At 66.0% G+C, this 18210-nt stretch overlaps 1 protein-coding gene and 2 long non-coding RNA genes across 9 annotated transcripts in view; 2 read left to right on the top strand and 1 right to left on the bottom strand.

The window, feature by feature from the left end:
* Positions 1–18210, top strand: part of Gse1 (Gse1 coiled-coil protein) — a 312845-nt gene that overhangs the window by 77289 nt on the left and 217346 nt on the right. The window lies entirely within an intron of this gene.
* Positions 355–1873, top strand: LOC124966029 (uncharacterized). Its single transcript, XR_007105308.1, has 3 exons — positions 355–899; positions 1004–1105; positions 1409–1873. It is a non-coding gene; the product is annotated as an uncharacterized LOC124966029 (long non-coding RNA).
* LOC124966028 (uncharacterized) lies at positions 7534–8847 on the bottom strand. The gene is made up of 4 exons (XR_007105307.1): positions 8709–8847; positions 8395–8518; positions 8002–8253; positions 7534–7754 (listed from the first exon to the last, which is right to left on the bottom strand). It is a non-coding gene; the product is annotated as an uncharacterized LOC124966028 (long non-coding RNA).

The following is an 18210-nucleotide window of genomic DNA, read 5'->3' as shown; positions in this document are numbered from 1 at the left end:
ATCAGACAGCGGGGAGGGACAGTCCTGGGGTGGACGATGACAGGCTCCAGGAGGAAGTCAGCCTGGTGAACCTGAGGCGAGGCAGGCAAGGGCCAGCGGGGCCTGCAGGACCTCAGCACTGCCCCCAGGCCAGCCGCCTCCCGAGGTGGCAGGGCCCGGTCACCCTCCCACGAGGGACGGGCACCAGAGACGTCCGTGGCTTATAGACGCGTCCCTGGAGGGCTGTGGGGACCGCAGTCAGGAGAGTGTCTGGCGTCTCCTGCGTGCGTGGCAGGCGCCGTCACAGAGCCGTCACTGAGCCACCCCTCCACAGGTGTCTTTCCCACCCAGGACACCGCCCCTCGGCTCCTGAGTCACACCTGTCCAGCTCCGGTCACACCTGTCCAGTTCAGCAGGCCACAGAACCAGGCAGGCAGGATGAGCAGCGGACGTGACAGCTCTTCAGAACCCAATCACACTTGGCTCGGGAGGCTGAGGCGGGAGGATGGCAGGTTCCAGGCCGCCTCGGTGACTCAGCGAGGCCCCATCCCAAAACAGGAAGCCTGTGATGTGGCTCAGCCTCGAGCACCCTGGGTTCTTCCCCAGCACCGGGGGCGACCGGTCACCTTGTGACATCCGCCGTGCGCCACGGCCTCCTGGACACCGAGCCTTTCCCCCGTGCAGCCCTCTTGGCTGCTGTAATCAGGTGTCCCGGACGGGGCGACGGACGGCAGAACCCGTTCTCTCCTTGTCCCCCGGCTCCGGCCCGCGGCTCAGTCTCGCCCGGCTCCCCGGCTTCCCTCTGCCTCGCTGCTTCTCTTCTTAGGGAGACACTGGTGTGAACCTGGGGCCACCCTCCAGACCTGTCTCCATGAATGACCCTGGCAAATGCCTCTCTCCAAATGAGGCCACCTTCTGAGGTCCGAGGGGCTTGACTTGGGGACACTGTTCAAGCCAGTACACTTGTGATCACACCCTCCACTGACTCTTCCTCTTCCTTTCTTCCCTTGCCTGCCTGCTCCAGTGCATGGGCCTCACTGCTGCCTCTGCCCCAGGGCCTTTGCTCCTGCTATCCTGCCTGGACCACACTCAGAGCCGCCCTCATGGCTTTGAGGAATCTGCTCAGGTGACGCCCTGGGTAACACCCGCTTCCTCTCGGTTCCTCCTGTCTTAACCCAGACTGGTGTTGATACTCAGCCTCTGCTGCCTGCGAGCATCTGGAACAGGTCCTTGTCACTCCTTGTCCCCAGCTGCTACAACAGGCCCTGGCACATAGTAGGTGCTCAGGACTCGTGTGTCTGGAGTGGCAGGCTCCTGGGATGTCAGAGGGTCCTAAAAATGACCTAGCAGCAGGGACCTTGGGGCCACAGGGCAGGGAGGGAGGGGTGGACGTGGGTCAGCTCCACACTCTCACCCTCTGCCCCTGCAGCTGAGGAAGCCGAGTCCAAGAGGCGCGGATTGTGCCCCCGGGTCGCGAGCCAGGGGTGGCATCGAGGGACCTGGTTCCCAGCTCTCTGGCCACCAGGACCACGTCCACCACCAGGTCTGACCATGGCTCCTTCCCCTCCAGGCAGCACCGTTGCTCAGGACCGGCAGCCTGCGTGGGAGGGTGCTGGGGCCCTGTGTCTAGCCACCTGCAGGTCCCAAGGCTGGGACGGGCAGGCGCCTGGGCTTCCCGGGACAGCCCGGTCTCCAGACTGGATACCACCATTCGCCAGAGGCCGTTCAGCATCACGTGGCTCACACTCCAGGAAGCGTGTCCCCTGCCATCCCCGGGGGCTGGTCTGGGTTTGACAGTGGCCGAGGGATCAGCCAGGGAGGGAGGAGCGGCCCACCCAGAGGCTGCGGGCTCCGGGGCCCTGGAAGCACGGCGTCTGGCCACGCGGTCTGCCCTTCCAAACCCTGTCGCGAAGAACAGTAAATGTGCGGGCAGATCAGACGTGGCTTGGCCGCAGGTGGGCTGGGGCCTGTTTCCTTGCCCATGTGCCAGTGGCTGGCACCATGGGGCTGGCGGGCCCTGGCACTGCCGCACGGTCAGGGACCTGCTTGGTGACCCTCTGGCGGCTCTGTAGGACAGGCCTCGTCGTCTGCTCTTCTGTTTGAGGACCCCGAGGCCTGGACGCTTTGGGGTGCACGGGGCCTGGCCGCATCCAGCCTGAGCCCAGCGCCCACGTGGCTCTATGTGCCACCAACTCCCGAAATAGCCATGGAAAGAAGCAGAACGGGGCGCCACTGAGTGGCTCCCGGCCTGTGGGTTCACGCCTAGACGGACCTTGGGGAGCGCTGGGGGCCGGCGGGCTCACCTGGAAGGCCAGGCCGGGCTCCAGCCCAGGTAGGTCACGTGGCCCCACAGAGCCGTTTCTGTGCCGTGGCCTTCGGTGCCCGGGGCTGGGTGTTTCTGAGCCTTCTGAGGCTGGACCCTGACCCCGCACTGCCCTGAGCCAAGAAAAAAGGTGAGAGGTCAGGGGCATGGGTGGTCAGGTCAAGTCGAGCTGGACGCATCCCGGGAGGGGCACTCTGGGAGGGACGGGGGCAGCCTGGGGAAGCGGTGGCAGAGGGTGTGGGGTCTGCGGACTGGGAGAGGCACCAGTGGCCTGGGGTCCCGGCCCAAGTCCTCTGCAGTGGCACCAAGACACCCTGTCGTGTGCGCCCACCCACCCAGAGCAGGCGAGTCCAGGGGAAGGCCGCGTGGGGTCCAGGCGTGGCGGCCTCCGCTGGGGACGGTGCTGCGTGCGGACTGTGGGAACTCGGCTGTGCGGGAGCCCCGCCACGTGAGGTCGGACCGGGCGCCTTCCCCTGACTGCCGTCCGGCACCAGAGGACCTGCTGTGGCCTGGACTGCGCCTGCTGCTTCCCAGACCCCCGGTGACCCTGGGGCTCTTCACTGTCCTTCCAAGTCCTCGTGGCTCACGATCGTGGTTTTCAAACCGAAGGTCAAGTCCTGTGATCCCAGAGAGGACACTGGAAGTCCGTTTTGAAAACACGCGGGTAGAAGCATGGCCGGCAGTTTGTCCTTGGCCTCCTGTGTCAGAAGTCACAGCGCCTTGGAATAGGGCTCTGCTGGCCTGTTGGTCACACCACAGGGGTTGGGGGGCAGGACAGAGAGGCCTGACGCTGGAGACTGGAGTCGCCACCTTGGTGTGAATCCCAGTTCCACCACTTCCTGGCTGTGTGACCTCTTGTGCTACTTGACTCCTCTGTTCCTCCGTTGCCTGGCTCTCCCGTGGGGATTGACTTTAGCGCTTGGAGCAGCGCTGGCACTCAGAACGGTCTTGCTTCCAGTTTTCCTGCACGTCCAGGGTAGAGCCTCCTCGGGGCTCAGTGCTGTGGGTCCCCATCAGCTGAAGACTCGTCACTTGTGATTGGGACGAGCCACCCAGGCACAGCAGCATGCAGTGGCCGGGGCTCTGGCTCACCCGCCATGGGGGTGCTTGCTGGGCAGCTGGCTGGGCTGTAGGAACCCTGCCCGCATGGCCTGTCCACCTGCCACGAGGCCGCGAGCTGGCCCTGGGCCCTGCTTCCCGACAGTGGAACAGCCGGGACGAGGACTGACGGAGGTGTCGCTGTCAGCCCGGCCTCTGAGCTGCCCAGGGCCAGCCCGGGCAGGCACAGCGCCCTCCTCCCACCCAGGGTCAAGGCAAAGGACCCAAACCAGAAGTTCTGGGAGAGCGTGTGGTGGCCGTTGTTGGACAGCATAGGCTGGCACGCGTGGCTTGTGTTCTCTGGTGTCAGAGGGTCACTCATCCCTGCCACAAGCCTGTGCTGGGGGACTGAGGCCCCGAGAGGAAACCTGTGGCCTGCAGGTCACGGAGGGCCTTGTCTTTCCTGCGTGCTGTCACTGTCCTGGAGAGGAGGGCGCCTGCCCCACGGTTGCCTGGCCCAGCCCCCCGACTCCTGAGTCCAGTGGACAGTGGCGGGGCTGACCTCCCACAAGGCCACTCAGACCTTCAGCCTCCTCTTGGCGTGGTGACTCACAGCACCGTGTGCTCAAGCCTGCTTGACCCAGGCCTGACCAGTGTCCTGCCAGGTAGGGTGGTGGTGGGACAGCAGCGGCCTGGGACTGCCGGGCCTGGGGGCGCCGCTGGGGCGGTGAACTGGGGAACTGGGGGCCTCCGAGCCACCTCCCAAGGTGTCTGGCTGCAGGAAGAGCCAGCTGAGCCAGATAAAGGCCCAGCGGGGGCCGGCGGGAGGCCGCTTCCGGACAAAGGAAGCGGGGAGGCCCTCTCCCTCCGCCCAAGCACTCCAGCCCTTTCAAGCTCAGCCGCGGCTGTTCCGCAGCTTCCAAGTGGGTGGGAGGGGCCTCTGCTTCCCAGGCAGCCCGAGGCAGCTCCATTTATTTAAAAGGAAAAAAACCCAGAAACCTGTTCTGGAATATTCCTGTCACAGTGCAGGTCCCTTCCTGGGCCCTGTGCACCAGGGACGGGAGCCAGGGAGGGGCGTGGGCCCGCCAGGCTGCACCTGGGGACAGCTCCATTCCATCCCAGCCTCCCGCTGCAGGCCGGATGGAGGGGCCCGGGGAGACCACCAGACCTCCCAGCTGCCCAGCCAGCCCGTCCCCTGGCTGAGCAGGGGGCACCGTGCCTGAGCTGCAGGCTGACCCTCCGCAGGGCAGGGTCAGGGCCTTGGGGGTGGGCTGGCAGGAGCCACTTGACCCATCCCTGGTGGCCCGGAGCTTGGCCAGCTCACCCGGTTTGACATTTGCACTCTGCCCCACCCTCCCCAGCGGCCTGGGCATGAGGTCAGGGCCCACGAGCCCAGGGCTGGTGCACCTGGGTGTCCTCTGCTGTGCCGCGGGGCCCGACCCCCTGCCTGAGGCTGCTGCATGGAGTTCACGGCCCGTGGCCTACGGGGCCCCGGTCCCCATGGGGGCCACCTGAGGGCCAGCCACTTAGGCAAAGCCTGGCGCAGCCCCTGAGCCCTGCCGCCACGGGGGCCTGCAGGGACACGCCCCCCACGCCCGCGCCCCAGGCCTCTCCCTGGCAGGGAGGCAGCTCCTAACGAGCCCCGGGGGCGCCGCGGGCGCCTGGAGAGGCCAGGAGAGGTTCCCGTGCCGAGGCTCATTAAACGCTGCGTTCAGAAGGGATTAGGCAGGAGCCGGCGCTGCCCTGCTGGTTATTAAAGGCTCTGCGCAAGGTAAACACCAGCGCTTCCTTTCAAAGCTGCACCTGCTAATTAGAGGCCAGGAACTCATTAAAACCGTCACTCCGGGTGCTGCCGGCGAGGAAGGCACAGGCGGGGAGGCGGTGGGGGGGTGCAGAGGGACCTGGCGGGCGGCCGGAGTCCCCTCCGTGGCCGGCAGCCCGAGCCCCCTGCTCCGTCCTCCAGCCCTGGCAAGCGCCCACCTGCCAGGTGTGGTGCAGCCTCCCAGGTGGGGCCCACCTGCTGGTGGCAGCCAGGACGCAGGAGGCCACACAGAGGATGAGCCTCCCTGCCCGGCAGGCGGGGTGGTGCCCAGAGTCCACGTCCTGACCCCAGAGCCGGCGACTGTCCCTTCCAGGGAAAGGGGCTTTGTGGGCCTTTGGAGCTCCGGGTCCTGAGACGGGGAGGGCAGCAGGTTGTCCTGTGATTGCACAGGACCTGTGGGGCTCTCCCCAGAGCGAGGACCCCAGCCCCAGAGCTGGCCCGGCGTGAGCGAGGGGCTGCAGGCACCTCAGCCGCTGGGAAGTGGGGACAGAGGTTTGTCCAGAGCGTTTCCCGGGTAAGTGTTCGAAGGACAGCTGCCTGGATCCCAGGTCCTGCTCCTTCCCCGGGCATGTCCGCCCTCTCTGGCAAGCCAGACGAGAGGCCAGGGCCAGATCTCCCACGCTTCCTACTGATGCAGGAGCAGTCTGGGCCATTTCTGGGTCTTGGGGTGGGAATTATTCTAGTCTGACTGCAGAACCCCAGGCACGTTGAACTGTTGATGGCTCACACCTCAGAGCCCAGCCTTGGGGCAAGATTTAATCCAATGCCACCCAGTTGGGGAGTTAGACCAAGTGTGAACACTGCTGTGTGGCCTTAGGCAAGACTACTAACTTCTCTGAGTTCAGGGTCTTAATGGGAAAATGGAGAAATTCTTCCCATCTTTCCTGTGCCAGTGAGGATTCTTAGCAGCAGTCACAAAAAAACATGAGGTGCTGGGCCCCAGATATTTAAAGAGTATTCAGGCCAGTGTGCTGGCACATGCCTGTAATCCCGCGACTCGGGAGGCCAAGGCAGGAGGACTGTAAGTTTGAGGCCTACCTGGGCCACTTGGTGAGACCCTGTCTCAAAATGAAAAGGGTGGAGGGCGAAGAACCCCGTTCAGTCCGCAGTACTGAGAGGAGGAAGGCAGGAAGGCAGGAAGGCGCGTGGGCCCTGGGGCCTGAGGACGGGGTCCTGCCTCCCACAGCCTCTGGGCCTTGGGCTTCTGCCTGCAGTGCACACCAGTCTCCCTGCCTCAGTGGCTCCACTGGACTCTGGGGGTCCCCCAGGACCTGTGGGCGCCTGTCTGGACTGGCAGCCCCAGGGTGGGACTTGGGAGGGGCCCAGACTCTCAGTCACCTCCTGCCAACCGGGGCCAGCGCCCAGCCGGCCTCACAACTAGAGGTGGACAGGAGGCTGGAGATGGGCTGCTCCCACCCACACCCTTGATATCTGGTCCACCGAGCCCAGCTTCCTCCCTCCCCTTGCTCCGGGCACTTAAGGAACCCCAGGGGCCTGGGCTGCCCGGGGCCTCCTGCTGAGCACCCTCCTGCGGAGCCACCTCACCCACCTTTTTAAACCTTCTTATGTTTTGGTTTGAGACATGGTCTCACTAAGTGGCTTAGGGCCTTGCTAAATTGCTGAGACTGGCCTCGAACTTGCCATCCTCCTGCCTCAGGCTCCTGAGCCGCTGGGACGACAGGCATGCGCCTCTCACCTGGCTCCATTCTGTATTTGAGGCCGCTCGGTCCTGATACCCTACAAACCTTAGCTGGAGACATCTGGTGGAGCACAGAGGCTCAGAGGAGGCGAGTGACTTGCCAGGGTCACACAGCAGGCCCCGGGCCAGCTCTGTCGGGCTGGAAGCTGCAGCTCGTGACTAATGGGATTTATGGAGCCCACAGCCGCCTCCTGCCTCCCGCCTCCCCCTCCCGCCTCCCTCCCCGCCCAGCAGGCGCAGCAGAGAAGCTGGGCCTGCGGTCTTGCTCTGACTGTTGAGTACATTTCCTTCTCCCCAGGCTCCATCTGCGCGGCCGCCGAGCAGGGGAAGGGATGGCGCCCTGCTTCTCCGCGGCCCACGCTCTGCCTCCCCCGCCCTCACCGGCCTCCCGTGGGCTCCTCTCTCCCCGAGGTTCACCAGGGGTCTCTCCGCTGCGCTCAGCGGCCCTGGGAGCCCTGGCGCCTCCCTGCACCCCACTGCTCCTTCCCTTCCCAGCAGGGCCACTGCGCCCGGCCTACCAGCCCTTCTGGTGCCAGGGCCTGGGGCTTCCTAGCAGGCTCCGCCCCTCCTCGGCTCCGGTCGGGGTGGCCGCTAGACAGGCCCCGCCCTGACCAAGTCCTGGTCCACTTTCCCCTTCCCCTCCCACAGGCTACCCTCCCCTCTGGAAGCCCTGTGTGGGGCAGGGTCCAGCAGAGTCGGGCGAGACCGAGGTCACCGCCGGGACCAGCTCATACCTGGGTGCTGGCCAGGCAAGTCCAGGTGCCAGTGCAGGGAGGGCCTCGTGGAGTCTTGTCCCTGGGGTGTTTCTTCTGCCGCAGGGAAGCCTCAGCCCTGCTCGAAGGCCCCCACCGGATTAAGCCAGGCCCACCCGGGTGGTCTGGAAGTCTCCCTCACTGAAATCCAGAGACCATGAGCTTTAATGATAAAATCTCGTCCTCCCTCACTCAGATGGGTGACTGGGCAGCTGGCCTCTTGCCAGCCATGACCCAGGCTTCCCGTCCCGCCTTCCCTCCCTCCCTCTCTCCAGGCCCCCTGCGGGGTGGCGTCTCCCCGGCTCTGCACTCCTCACCACCTTAGAGGGGCTTCTGGTGCCTAGAGCAAGTGAAACCAGCCCGCACCAGAGGCTGGCCTGCCACTTACCCGCGGCGAGGCCTGGGCCTCAGTGTCTCTCTGTCCAGAGGGGACCATGAGATGCCAACCTCCTGATAGCTCGCCAAGTCCGGCCTTCGGGCTGGCCGGCTCTCGGGAGTGCTGGGGGTCTCTGCGGACCTCGCCCCTCTGGGACCTCACTGTCACGGCTTCCTCCCGTGGCCCTTGGGCTAGTGCAGAGCTCCCGGCCTGTGGGCTCCGGCTGCCACGCACCCGCTGTCCTGCGGCTCCTCAGCCCCTGCTCTGTGGGCACTGGGGTCAGGTGGTGCCCCAGGAACCTGCCCTGCACCGTGGGCGGTCAGCGGGCCTGGTTCTGTACCATCTCCCCTCCAGAGCAGACCCGGCCCTACATTCCCAAGCCCTGCTCCTCTGTGCCACCCCTACCTGGGCTGATGTCACTTCAGAGGCCAAGCTGTTCCCTGAGTCCCCAGGACCCCCAACGATGCCCACGATGTTTCCTGAGCCTCCTGCCTCCTGATTTTACTGGGCTCTGTGCAGCCCTGGGCACCTGTGGCGGGGTCCAGCTTAGGTCCTGCATCGCCACCTGGGTGACCCTGGAAAGTGTGGGTCTCCCTGACCCACATCTCACGGTGCTAGAGGCTGTGTGGGGGGCTGGCGTAGCCCTGGCGGGGCTGCCCGGGGGTTGCGTGCGTCACTGCCTGTCACCCGGGGCCTTGGGAAGCGGCTCCTGCTCTTACCCATCCTTGCTGTCCTTTCCGTGCCTGGACTGGAGGCTCCCTCTGTGACAGTCCCCAGGGGGACGGTTGTCCCATCCCCTCCGCTCAGAATCCCGCTCATCCTCCAAGGCTGAGTTTCCACCGCGCCCATTTGGCGCCACTACACAAGGGTGGACCCTGAGGTGAGGGGCAACCGTGGCCTCCCCAGCCTGCACGGGCCGAGCGGGCCCCCACCCCAGCCCAGGGCAGGCGCGGGCGGCCCCGGCAGACTGGCCCTTGCCAGCTCACTGACCCGGCCTCTGCAGCTCCCGCCCGGTGACACTGGGGAGGCCCCAGCTGCTGGGGGCAGAGGGCCCGGCCTCTTAGCAAGGGAGCGAAGTTCAATCCGCTTTGAATCAAGAGGGCCTCTGATCCAGTGAGAATGAGTGATCAGCGAGGAACCGCCAAGCTGGCACCTGGCAGCGGCTGCCTGGCGGAGCATGCGCCTGCCGCTCCGGGTGGGAGAGGTGGGGGGCTCCCCGCGGGGCTGGGGCCTCGGGGGCGGAGCCACCGCCTGCATGGCATCCGCTGCTCTCCTGGCCCCAGCCGGGCCGCCGGGCCCCACGCAGCGAGGGCCGCGGTGGGACGACAGTGGTAGTCCACAGCGAAGGCAGGGTGAGAGGAGCCCTGACACCAAGGGAGCAGGGGCCTCGTCGAGGCCTCCCAGCAGCTGGGCCACGCGGGGGACCAGAGGCCACCAAGCAACCAGGCACCCTGGGGACAGTATACACCCTTGAGACCTCATGTCCAGTGGACATTTCCGTGGGGTGCCCTGTGTCCCCTGGTGTCCCAGGAGGAGCCCCAGCATGCTGGCTGGCCAGCTTGGGGACCGACTCCCACCCTCCCGGGACGGGGCTGGACATGGAGGACAGCCAGGTGGGAGCGTGCGCTGGGCCAGGCGGGCCCAGCCTCTGCTCTGACAGCACAGGTCCGGCCGAGCCACCCCTGGGGAGACCTGCTGCCCATCCCCCACAGGGTCCAAGGCCCCAGGGTCCCGGGGCCCACCTGGCAGCGCTGAGCCCGTGGCCCTCGCCAGCCTCCACCTGCCCACCGGGGTCAGCGTTCGGGTCGACCATGGGGTGGGCGCCTTTGCCTGTCCCTGGCGAAGGTCCGCTGGAGCAGCAGTGTGTGGCAGCGGGACTTGAAGGGTTTGGGGGATGCCCCCGGGAGTCCAGCATGGGCAGGGTGGCCACAGCGCGCAGACTCGACCCCCGCAGCCCCTGGACCCGCCTGTGCTTGCACCCAGGCACACCCCTCTGGGCACACCCAGATCTGCCCCTGGCATGGGAGGCATTTGGGCAGCTGGTCCCTTCTCTTCTCACCGTCACCACCGCGGAGCACGTAAGGCCGAGTCCTGTGGGCAGCCTGTGGGCGGCCGCAGCTCATCACCCGAAACCCTGGGCCTGCAGCTCCCCATCGGGAGAGCAGCTGGAGCCGCACAGGCCTGGCACCGAGCAGGAAGAGGGTCCGGTCCAGACGCAGGGCCGCTCCCCCGAGCGCCCCTCCTCGCGCCGAGGGCCTGGACGGGGTCCTGCTGGCCAGCTCCAAGGCAGGGCCGGTGGCCCCTAATGCCCGGACTCGGTTTCTCCAGCATGTTTACCACGTGTGCTGCTGGCCGTGGTCTCTTCTGCTTCCTCTGAGAAAAGGCAGCGAGATCTCAGGCCGGGAGTGCAGCGCGGGGCAGAGCGCTTGCCTGGCGCGGGCCCTGTTCCCTCCTGGCTCTGAGGAGTGTGCCCTTCAGCTCCTCCCTGCCCGGAGGCTTGGGCCGCAGGGGACCTGCCCAGGCTCTCTGCCGTCCCACCGAGAGATGGGCAGCTGGCAGCCCCTCCTGCCCGCCCAGCGCCCGGCACCCCCCGCAGCCTCTGCCCGCTCCGCCTCCTGTGGGGGCTGGTGATGGGACCAAAGCAGGGCTAAAGCTCTGGAGCGTGGCCCCTCGGCTCCCCGTGCCTGGCCTCTCCTGCCCCGTGAGGCTTCCCTCCTGCCCACACCGCATCTTGCTCCTCCCCGGGGCTTCACCGCCCGAGGACAGCGGGCCCGAGTGTCCCCAGCTTTCTGGGCTGCCCTGAGGGGCGGTTCTGCCTGGAGGGTGCCGGGTGAACTGAGGACAGCGTCCAGGTGCAGCGGGCTCTGGGGCGGGCGGCTCTCTGCCTGGTCTCCACACGTGGCTGCACCTTAGAACCTGCAGGCGCTCAGGGTGTGGGAAGAGCTCCACCAGGCGGCGGCTGAACAACGTAAGTGACGATAAGTGGCCACCTTCAGGGCTTGCCAGCTCCCTGGAGCAGCTCCTCAAGACCGTCTTTCCCTGTGAGGTAGGCACTGTCGCTGTGGCCATTTTACAGGTGAGAAGCTGCAATCCAGAGAGGTTCGGTAACCTGCCCGTGGCCACACAGCCCTGTAGTGATGATGGGTGCTTGAAGACCAGCTTCAGCACCTGGAGCTGCTTCACTGTGTGGCGCTCACGGGCACAGAGCCCGCAGTTAGGCCCATGCTCCACGCAGCATCCGGGGTTTTGGCACTGGTGGCTGCTCAGTGGACAGCACTGGGCCTCTGCCTGGTGGCCTCCGCGGGCAGTCAGTACTATGTGCCACCCGCGGGCCCTGCGAGCCCTTCTTCTCTGGCAGGGGCGCGGCTGGGCAGGTGCCCTGAGGCAGCCTCTGTGCCGGTTGCAACGGGCTCCAGAGTGTCAAATCCACCCAGACACGCTCTGCTGGCCGCTCTGTCCCCGTGAGGACGCTGCTTCTCTCGGGCAAGTCTGTGCTGTCCTTTGCCTGGCCTGGGGCCTGCTTGCTGCTCCTGGGATTTCTCGGAACCGCCAGCCGCAGTGCTGACCAGGCCTGCCAGGACCTGGCTGCCTCCATGCCCTTCCACAAGCTTCCGCCTTTTATCCCTGCTTCTCTGTTTCCCCTTTCCACCCTCCCAGCACTCACTCCCCCCGGGGTTGGTCTTCCACTGCTGGACCTCCTTCCCCCACGGCTGGAGGGCGGGCAGCGGGAGATGGCCCTCGGGCGCGCCTCTTTGTATTTCTAAGACCTTAGTCTTGGTGAGGATGTGGCTCAGTGGTGGAGCCCGTGTGCCTGAGACCTGGTTCCGTCCACAACACCGTGCACACGGCCGTCAGACAGGGTGGGCGCCGTGCGCATGGCCGGCAGACAGGGTGGTCGCCGTGCGCATGGCCGTCAGGGTGGGCGCCGTGCGCGTGGCCGTCAGACAGGGTGGGCGCCGTGCGCATGGCCGTCAGGGTAGGCGCCGTGCGCGTAGCCGTCAGACAGGGTGGTCGCCATGCGCGTGGCCGTCAGACAGGGTGGGCGCCGTGCGCGTGGCCGTCAGACAGGGTGGGCGCCGTGCGCGTGGCCGTCAGACAGGGTGGGCGTCGTGCGCGTAGCCGTCAGACAGAGTGGTGACACTGCAGGCCCAGCTGCCCTGGAGGCTGAGGCGGGAGGCTCGCGTGAGCCTATGAGTTCCAGGCCAGTGGGGCAACAGTGAGTCCCTGTCTCTTAAAAGTGTAGATTGGTGGGACCTCTGCTGTCGGGCTGGTGTAGCTCGGTGGTAGTGCTCACCCAGCACGCGAGTCCCTGGGGCCATCCCAGCACCGCAGAAAACCACCTTAGCTGATCAGGGTGTACGGGCTCCGCTCGGAGGCGCTCTGCCTGTGGACCCGGGAGCCCTAATCTGTCTTCCTCTGCCCTGCAGTGCCAGCCCCTGGACGGAACCTGGCTCAGGGCAGGGCCCAGTGGACACTGGAAAGTAATTAGCAGGCCTGCTTGTGCCCTGGAGGCCCCAGCACTGTCCGGAGCTGACCAGGCCACAGCTGACCAGGCCAGCCTCCTGGGCAGAGGACAAGCCTGCTCAAGTCCTTCAGAGGCCAGCAGGCATCAGACCCGCGCAGCCTGGGCCCCGGCTCGGATTCGGGCCAGGAAGGAGGGAGGAGTTCCGGGCGGAAGGGCCAGGCACCCGTGGGGCAGGCAGGAGACGGCCTGGGCGGGGCTGCAGCCCACCATTCCCACCAGCAAGGCGCAGCCTCTCCAGGCCCCCAGGCTCCTTGTCTGAGTGCCCGTGGTGGCGAGGGCCTCTCCTCACACTGCTGTGCCGGGAAGTAATTAAAACGTGTGGAAAGTACCCGAGACGGGGCAGAGCACCCAGCACGGGCAGAGCACCCAGCATGGGGCAGAGCACCCAGCACGGGAAGAGCACCCAGCACGGGGCAGAGCACCCAGGACGGGCAGAGCACCCAGAACGGGGCAGAGCACCCAGCACGGGAAGAGCACCCAGCACGGGGCAGAGCACCCAGCACGGGCAGAGCACCCAGGACGGGCAGAGCACCCAGCATGGGCAGAGCACCCAGGACGGGCAGAGCACCCAGCATGGGGCAGAGCACCTAGCACGGGCAGAGCACCCAGGACGGGCAGAGCACCCAGGACGGGGCAGAGCACCCAGCACGGGCAGAGCACCCAGGACGGGCAGAGCACCCAGCACGGGGCAGAGCACCCAGGACGGGGCAGAGCACCCAGCACGGGCAGAGCACCCAGGACGGGCAGAGCACCCAGCACGGGGCAGAGCACCCAGGACGGGGCAGAGCACCCAGCACGGGCAGAGCACCCAGGACGGGCAGAGCACCCAGCACGGGCAGAGCACCCAGGACGGGCAGAGCACCCAGCATGGGGCAGAGCACCCAGGACGGGCAGAGCACCCAGCATGGGGCAGAGCACCCAGGACGGGCAGAGCACCCAGCATGGGGCAGAGCACCCAGCACGGGGCAGAGCACCCAGCACGGGAAGAGCACCCAGCACGGGCAGAGCACCCAGGACGGGCAGAGCACCCAGGACGGGCAGAGCACCCAACACGGGGCAGAGCACCCAGGACAGGGCAGAGCACCCAGCAGCTGTGCCCCTGGCAATGACTTCATCACCTCTCTGTGCCTGGCACCGACTCCTGCTGCCAAGGACGAGGGCAGGAGAAGGCCAGGCTCTGTGGCCTCCTTCTGCTCCCCCTCCTGACCTCTGAACCTCCCTCGGCCTGGAGGCTGCAGCTGGGCCGCCCACCTGCCCGTGGACGCTGCCTGCGCACCAGTGGCCGAGCCCTGGCCCCGAAGGTGCCCAGGACACACCTCCACCCTGGGCACTGGAACCCAGAGGTCTGGCCGTGTGTCCTGCCTGCCGCAGCCCGAGGGGCAGCGTGGTGGTGCGTGCAGGGCCCGGGGCGGCCCGGAGCCTGCGTCCCTACCGCCTGCGGCGAGCCCGCTGTGTTAATTCACGTCAGAGCCTCGCATCCGACGCCTGCTTCTAAAGGGTATAATTTCTATCAACTTCAATTAGAGCTATTTTTATTTTTGTCACCCTGAAGACTTTCCCTGCGGTTAAGCTGCCATCTTTCACTGTGATACCCGGCGAGGGCTGGGAGGAAAATTAATAGTCTGGTGATCACTCAGCCCGTGACTGTCAGAGCTCCATCAGCTTCTGCCCAGGGCGAGGTGCCCGGCCAATCACTGCAGGGTTGTCCCAGCCACCTGCGGCCCGCAGGGCCTGGGCACTCAGACTGTCCCCCATCTGCACACCGCTTGGCTGGTTTTGCACATGGGACCTTCCCCTGGGCCAGGGGTGTTTGGCACTGGGTGTGGTACACCCACCGGGCACGCTCAGCCCCCAGGCCTCCCGGCTGCTCCCGGGATGGGGACCAGCCTGCTGTGGCCTGCCGGCCAGGACCACCTGGTTTTGTATAGCCCGTGAGTTAAGAATGGTTTTTACATTTTTAAATGGTTGGAAAAAAAGGAAGAACCCTACTTTGCCACATGTGAAAGTGGTATGAAACTCAGATTTCAGCGTCCATGGCTAGAGTGTTGTCGGAACAGCCGCAGCCACAGCTGTCCACTCCCGTGTGGGCCGAGGCTATTTTGGTGGCACAGTCGAGGAGGTGATCAGAGACGGCTTGGGCTGTGGGGCTGGGCGCCTCCACTCAACCCGTGAGGAGAAGCGTGCAGACGTCCCGCCCGGCCTGAGCTTGTACCCTGCCTTCCTCTGTCTTGGCAGAGGCCTTTTCTCGGTGCAGCCTGCTGTGGGGACCCTCTGCACTCACGCCCCTGCTCCCGAGCACAGCGCACTCACGGAAATGCCTCGACACCGCCCCCAACAGCCAGCTCGTCCTTAGGTGGGCGCTCACAGTGTCATCTGCCTGTGTCCCAGGCAGAGGGTCTGGCCGTAGTTCGTGTTCAGTAAACGTTCTCTGGGTGGACGGATGATTGAAGGCGGGCAGGTGGGTGGATGGAGAGGAGGGACAGGTGGGTGGATGGAGAGGAGGGATGGACAGGTGGGTGGAGGGATGGAGGGATGGAGGGATGGATGGACAGGTGGGTGGAGGGATGGAGGGATGGAGGGATGGATGGACAGGTGGGTGGATGGAGAGGAGGGATGGACAGATGGGTGGTGGGATGGAGGGACAGGTGGGTGGATGGAGAGGAGGGACAGGTGGGTGGTGGGATGGAGGGACAGGTGGGTGGAGGGAGAGGAGGGACAGGTGGGTGGAGGGATGGAGGGATGGATGGATGGACAGGGGGTGGATGGACAGGTGGGTGGATGGAGAGGAGGGACAGGGGTGGGTGAGTTTGTGGATGCGTGAGTGGGTGGGTGGATAGACAAGTGGATGGTCAGACTGCCGAGTGGGTGGGTGGTCGTCTGGTGGGAGGGTGGACGGACAGGGGCTTTTCAGATGTGGATGGAAATCTAGGCTGGGCAAAGTCGCGTGGCCCTTGGTGTCATGTGCGGGGCCGGAACCGGTCAGGACTTTGGCAGGTTGAGTGCGGTGCTCCAGAAAGCAGCCTGGCCAGGCTCGTGGGGCGGTAGTTAGTTGGCAGGGCTCTGTGCCGAGACCAGCAAGAGGCTCCTTCCCATCGGGGCGGGAGGCCGGGAGCGGGGGGTACCCAGGGGTGCGCGAGAGGCCTGGGCGTCAGGCAGTGATCCCGGCCAGGGCCGGTTGGCCCCTCTTGGTCACTTGGCTATGGCCGCTGCCTCCTGAACACCCAGTGGAGCCCCATGCCTGCTGCGGGCCAGGCGGCTCTGCCTGTTTTCTGCTTCCGCTCCAGTTTCCCCGCCGTGCGTGGGTCTGTGGAAGCTCCTACTTGACCTGCCTGGCAGGCCTTGTGGGGCTCCCAGACGTGGCTCTGCGCCCCAGAGGCCCTCCTCATTGGGCCACCACCCAGTGGCTTGGACAGCGCCAGACCCGAGGCCAGACGAAGACCACCTCCTTTCCCGTTTCTTTTTCAGCTGGGGGTTGACCCGGGCACGCACCTCTGAGCCTTGTCCCCTGCCCCTTCATTTTTATTGAGACGGGTCTCTTCAGTTGCCCAGGCTGGCCTTGAACTTGGCATGCTCATGCCCAGGGGTCCTGCATCCTGGGACGACAGGCGGGCAGCCCTGAGCCAACGGACAGACTGCCGTCCTGTTCAAGTGCTGGCCCCTCTGCCGTCCTGGCTTCCGTGGCCCTGGGGCTGCTCGGTCCTGGGGTCTCCTCCCTCCAGCCGCTGGCGGTGGGGGAGGCCCCAGCTGCAGCTCCGCGCCCAGACGGCGCCCTGGCCGAGCGCACAGCCGGAGCGCCCTAATTGCTGCCGCAGATGTGGCAGCGCAGCCTCCGAGGCCGCCTGTGTGCCGTGTGCGTAATTAGCCCTGATGACTCATTTGCTGGGCGCCGTGTCTATCCCGCAGCTAATAACTTTCCAATTACTCCCGCGCGCCGCTGCACATGCGTGAACCCCTAGTTGACTGCTTCCTGGGGACTCTGCGTGGGCAGCTCTGGTCGCCCGGCCAGCCTTCCCGCCCCCTCTCCTGCCCCGTTGGCGTCCTCTGCTGCGGTGGAGCCATCGTGGGGAATAAGGGGCTTGTTCTTGGCCTCTGAGCCCACCCACGGATGCCACTTGAGTGCCGTCTCCGTAGCTGGGCTACAGGCTGCAGCTGGACGCAATGGGGAGCTGGGCAGCAGCAGGGCTGGCCGGGCACATCTCCTCTCCTTCATGGCAGCTGGCACCGTCCTGTGACCTGCATGTTGCCACAGGGACAGGGCCCTGGCAGCCCTGGAGTTGCTCCTCGCTGGGCCACCACACTGCTGGCCAGCAGCCAGGGAGGGAGGCCGCTCCCCCGCTGCCCTTGGCATCTTTTCTGCGTCTGTCTTGTCCTGGGGGCAGAGAGAAGGCTCTGCTGTGTCCCTGTGTGCATGGGTGCCAGGCCTGTCCCGGGTCCCTCTGGAGGGCAACCAACCCCAGCCCATCAGCAGACCTGCTTGCTGCTGTCCACCAGCAGCCCAAATGCCTGAGCCTGGTAAGGTGGCAGGTGTTGCCACACCAACGTGGGTGTGGGACGTGGGCTTGCTGGTATTTAGTGAGCACCTACTGTGCGCTGGGCACTGTTCAAGGACCAGGTACCTGACAGAGGACTCACTCTGGCTCTGACTTTGACCGCTGAGTGACCATGGGCAGCTCACTTGGCTTCTCTGTGCCTCAGTTTCCTCCTCTGCAAGGGGGAGTTAAGGAAGGGTTGTTGGGCTGACTGTATGAGGCGGAGGGTCAGAGTGGCCATACTTGCCTGGTCGCTCCGTCATACCCACAGGTGAGCAGGGCTCAGACTGCAGCCCCAGGCCGGCTTCCTGGAGTCCATCTGGAGCTGCCTCAGAAGGCGGGGGTGTAGGGGAGGACAACCCTGTGGCTTGGGCCACCTGGATCGACTCAGGGACCCTGGACTGTCATGGGTCTTCGGGGCAGGAGTGGGCAGCAGGCCCAGGAAGGGACCTTGCTGGCTGGAGATGAAACTGCCCAGGTGCGCGAGGCACTCCGGGCCCCACGTGGCCGAGGCTGCAGAGCCTCCCAGGTGGCCCTCAGCTTCACTGCTGCCACCTGACCCCTCCTGAGTGCTTGCCACGTGCTCCAGCGGACAGACCCCCTCGGTTCTCTCCACCCTCCCTCCCGAGGTGGCACCCTGTGGTCACTCCAGGCTGCAGAGGGGAGCTGAGGTCTGGGGGTCTGAGAGCTGCCCCTGGGGACAGTGGCCAGGACCCAGCGCCAGGGTGCGGGAGAGGGAGCCAGCAGAGCCCTGCAGGCTCCCGGGCAAGCGGCCTGCGTGTCTGCCCCTGCCTGCAGCCGCTCAGGCCCTCCAGCCGGCCCGTTCCTGAAGTCCATGGTCTGTCCTTGCGGCACGGATGGGCCTGGACAAACCGTGCTGACCGAAACGCCACGTGTGTGCGAGTCCCAGCCACGCTCCCCCAAGGCAGCGCGCAGGAGAGACGGGCGGGGAGCGGAGACCGGCGGGGAGCGGAGACGGGCGGCTCACGGGGATGGTCCTGCCGAGGGAGTGGAGGAGACGTGCGGAGCCGGCCATGGTGTGGCCGCGACTCTGTGTGCAGGCTGTTGAGTCGCACGACGTAAGTGGATGGCTCGGCCCTGGTCGGACCCCCAGCCCGGCAAAGGAGAGGAGAACTGGGTGAATCACCAGCACAAGAAAGATCTCAG

Source organism: Sciurus carolinensis, chromosome 16, assembly GCF_902686445.1.
Source record: "Sciurus carolinensis chromosome 16, mSciCar1.2, whole genome shotgun sequence".
NCBI lineage: Eukaryota > Metazoa > Chordata > Mammalia > Rodentia > Sciuridae > Sciurus > Sciurus carolinensis.
Note: the sequence above shows the minus strand (reverse complement) of the source record. Positions and strands in the feature narration are given on the sequence as shown.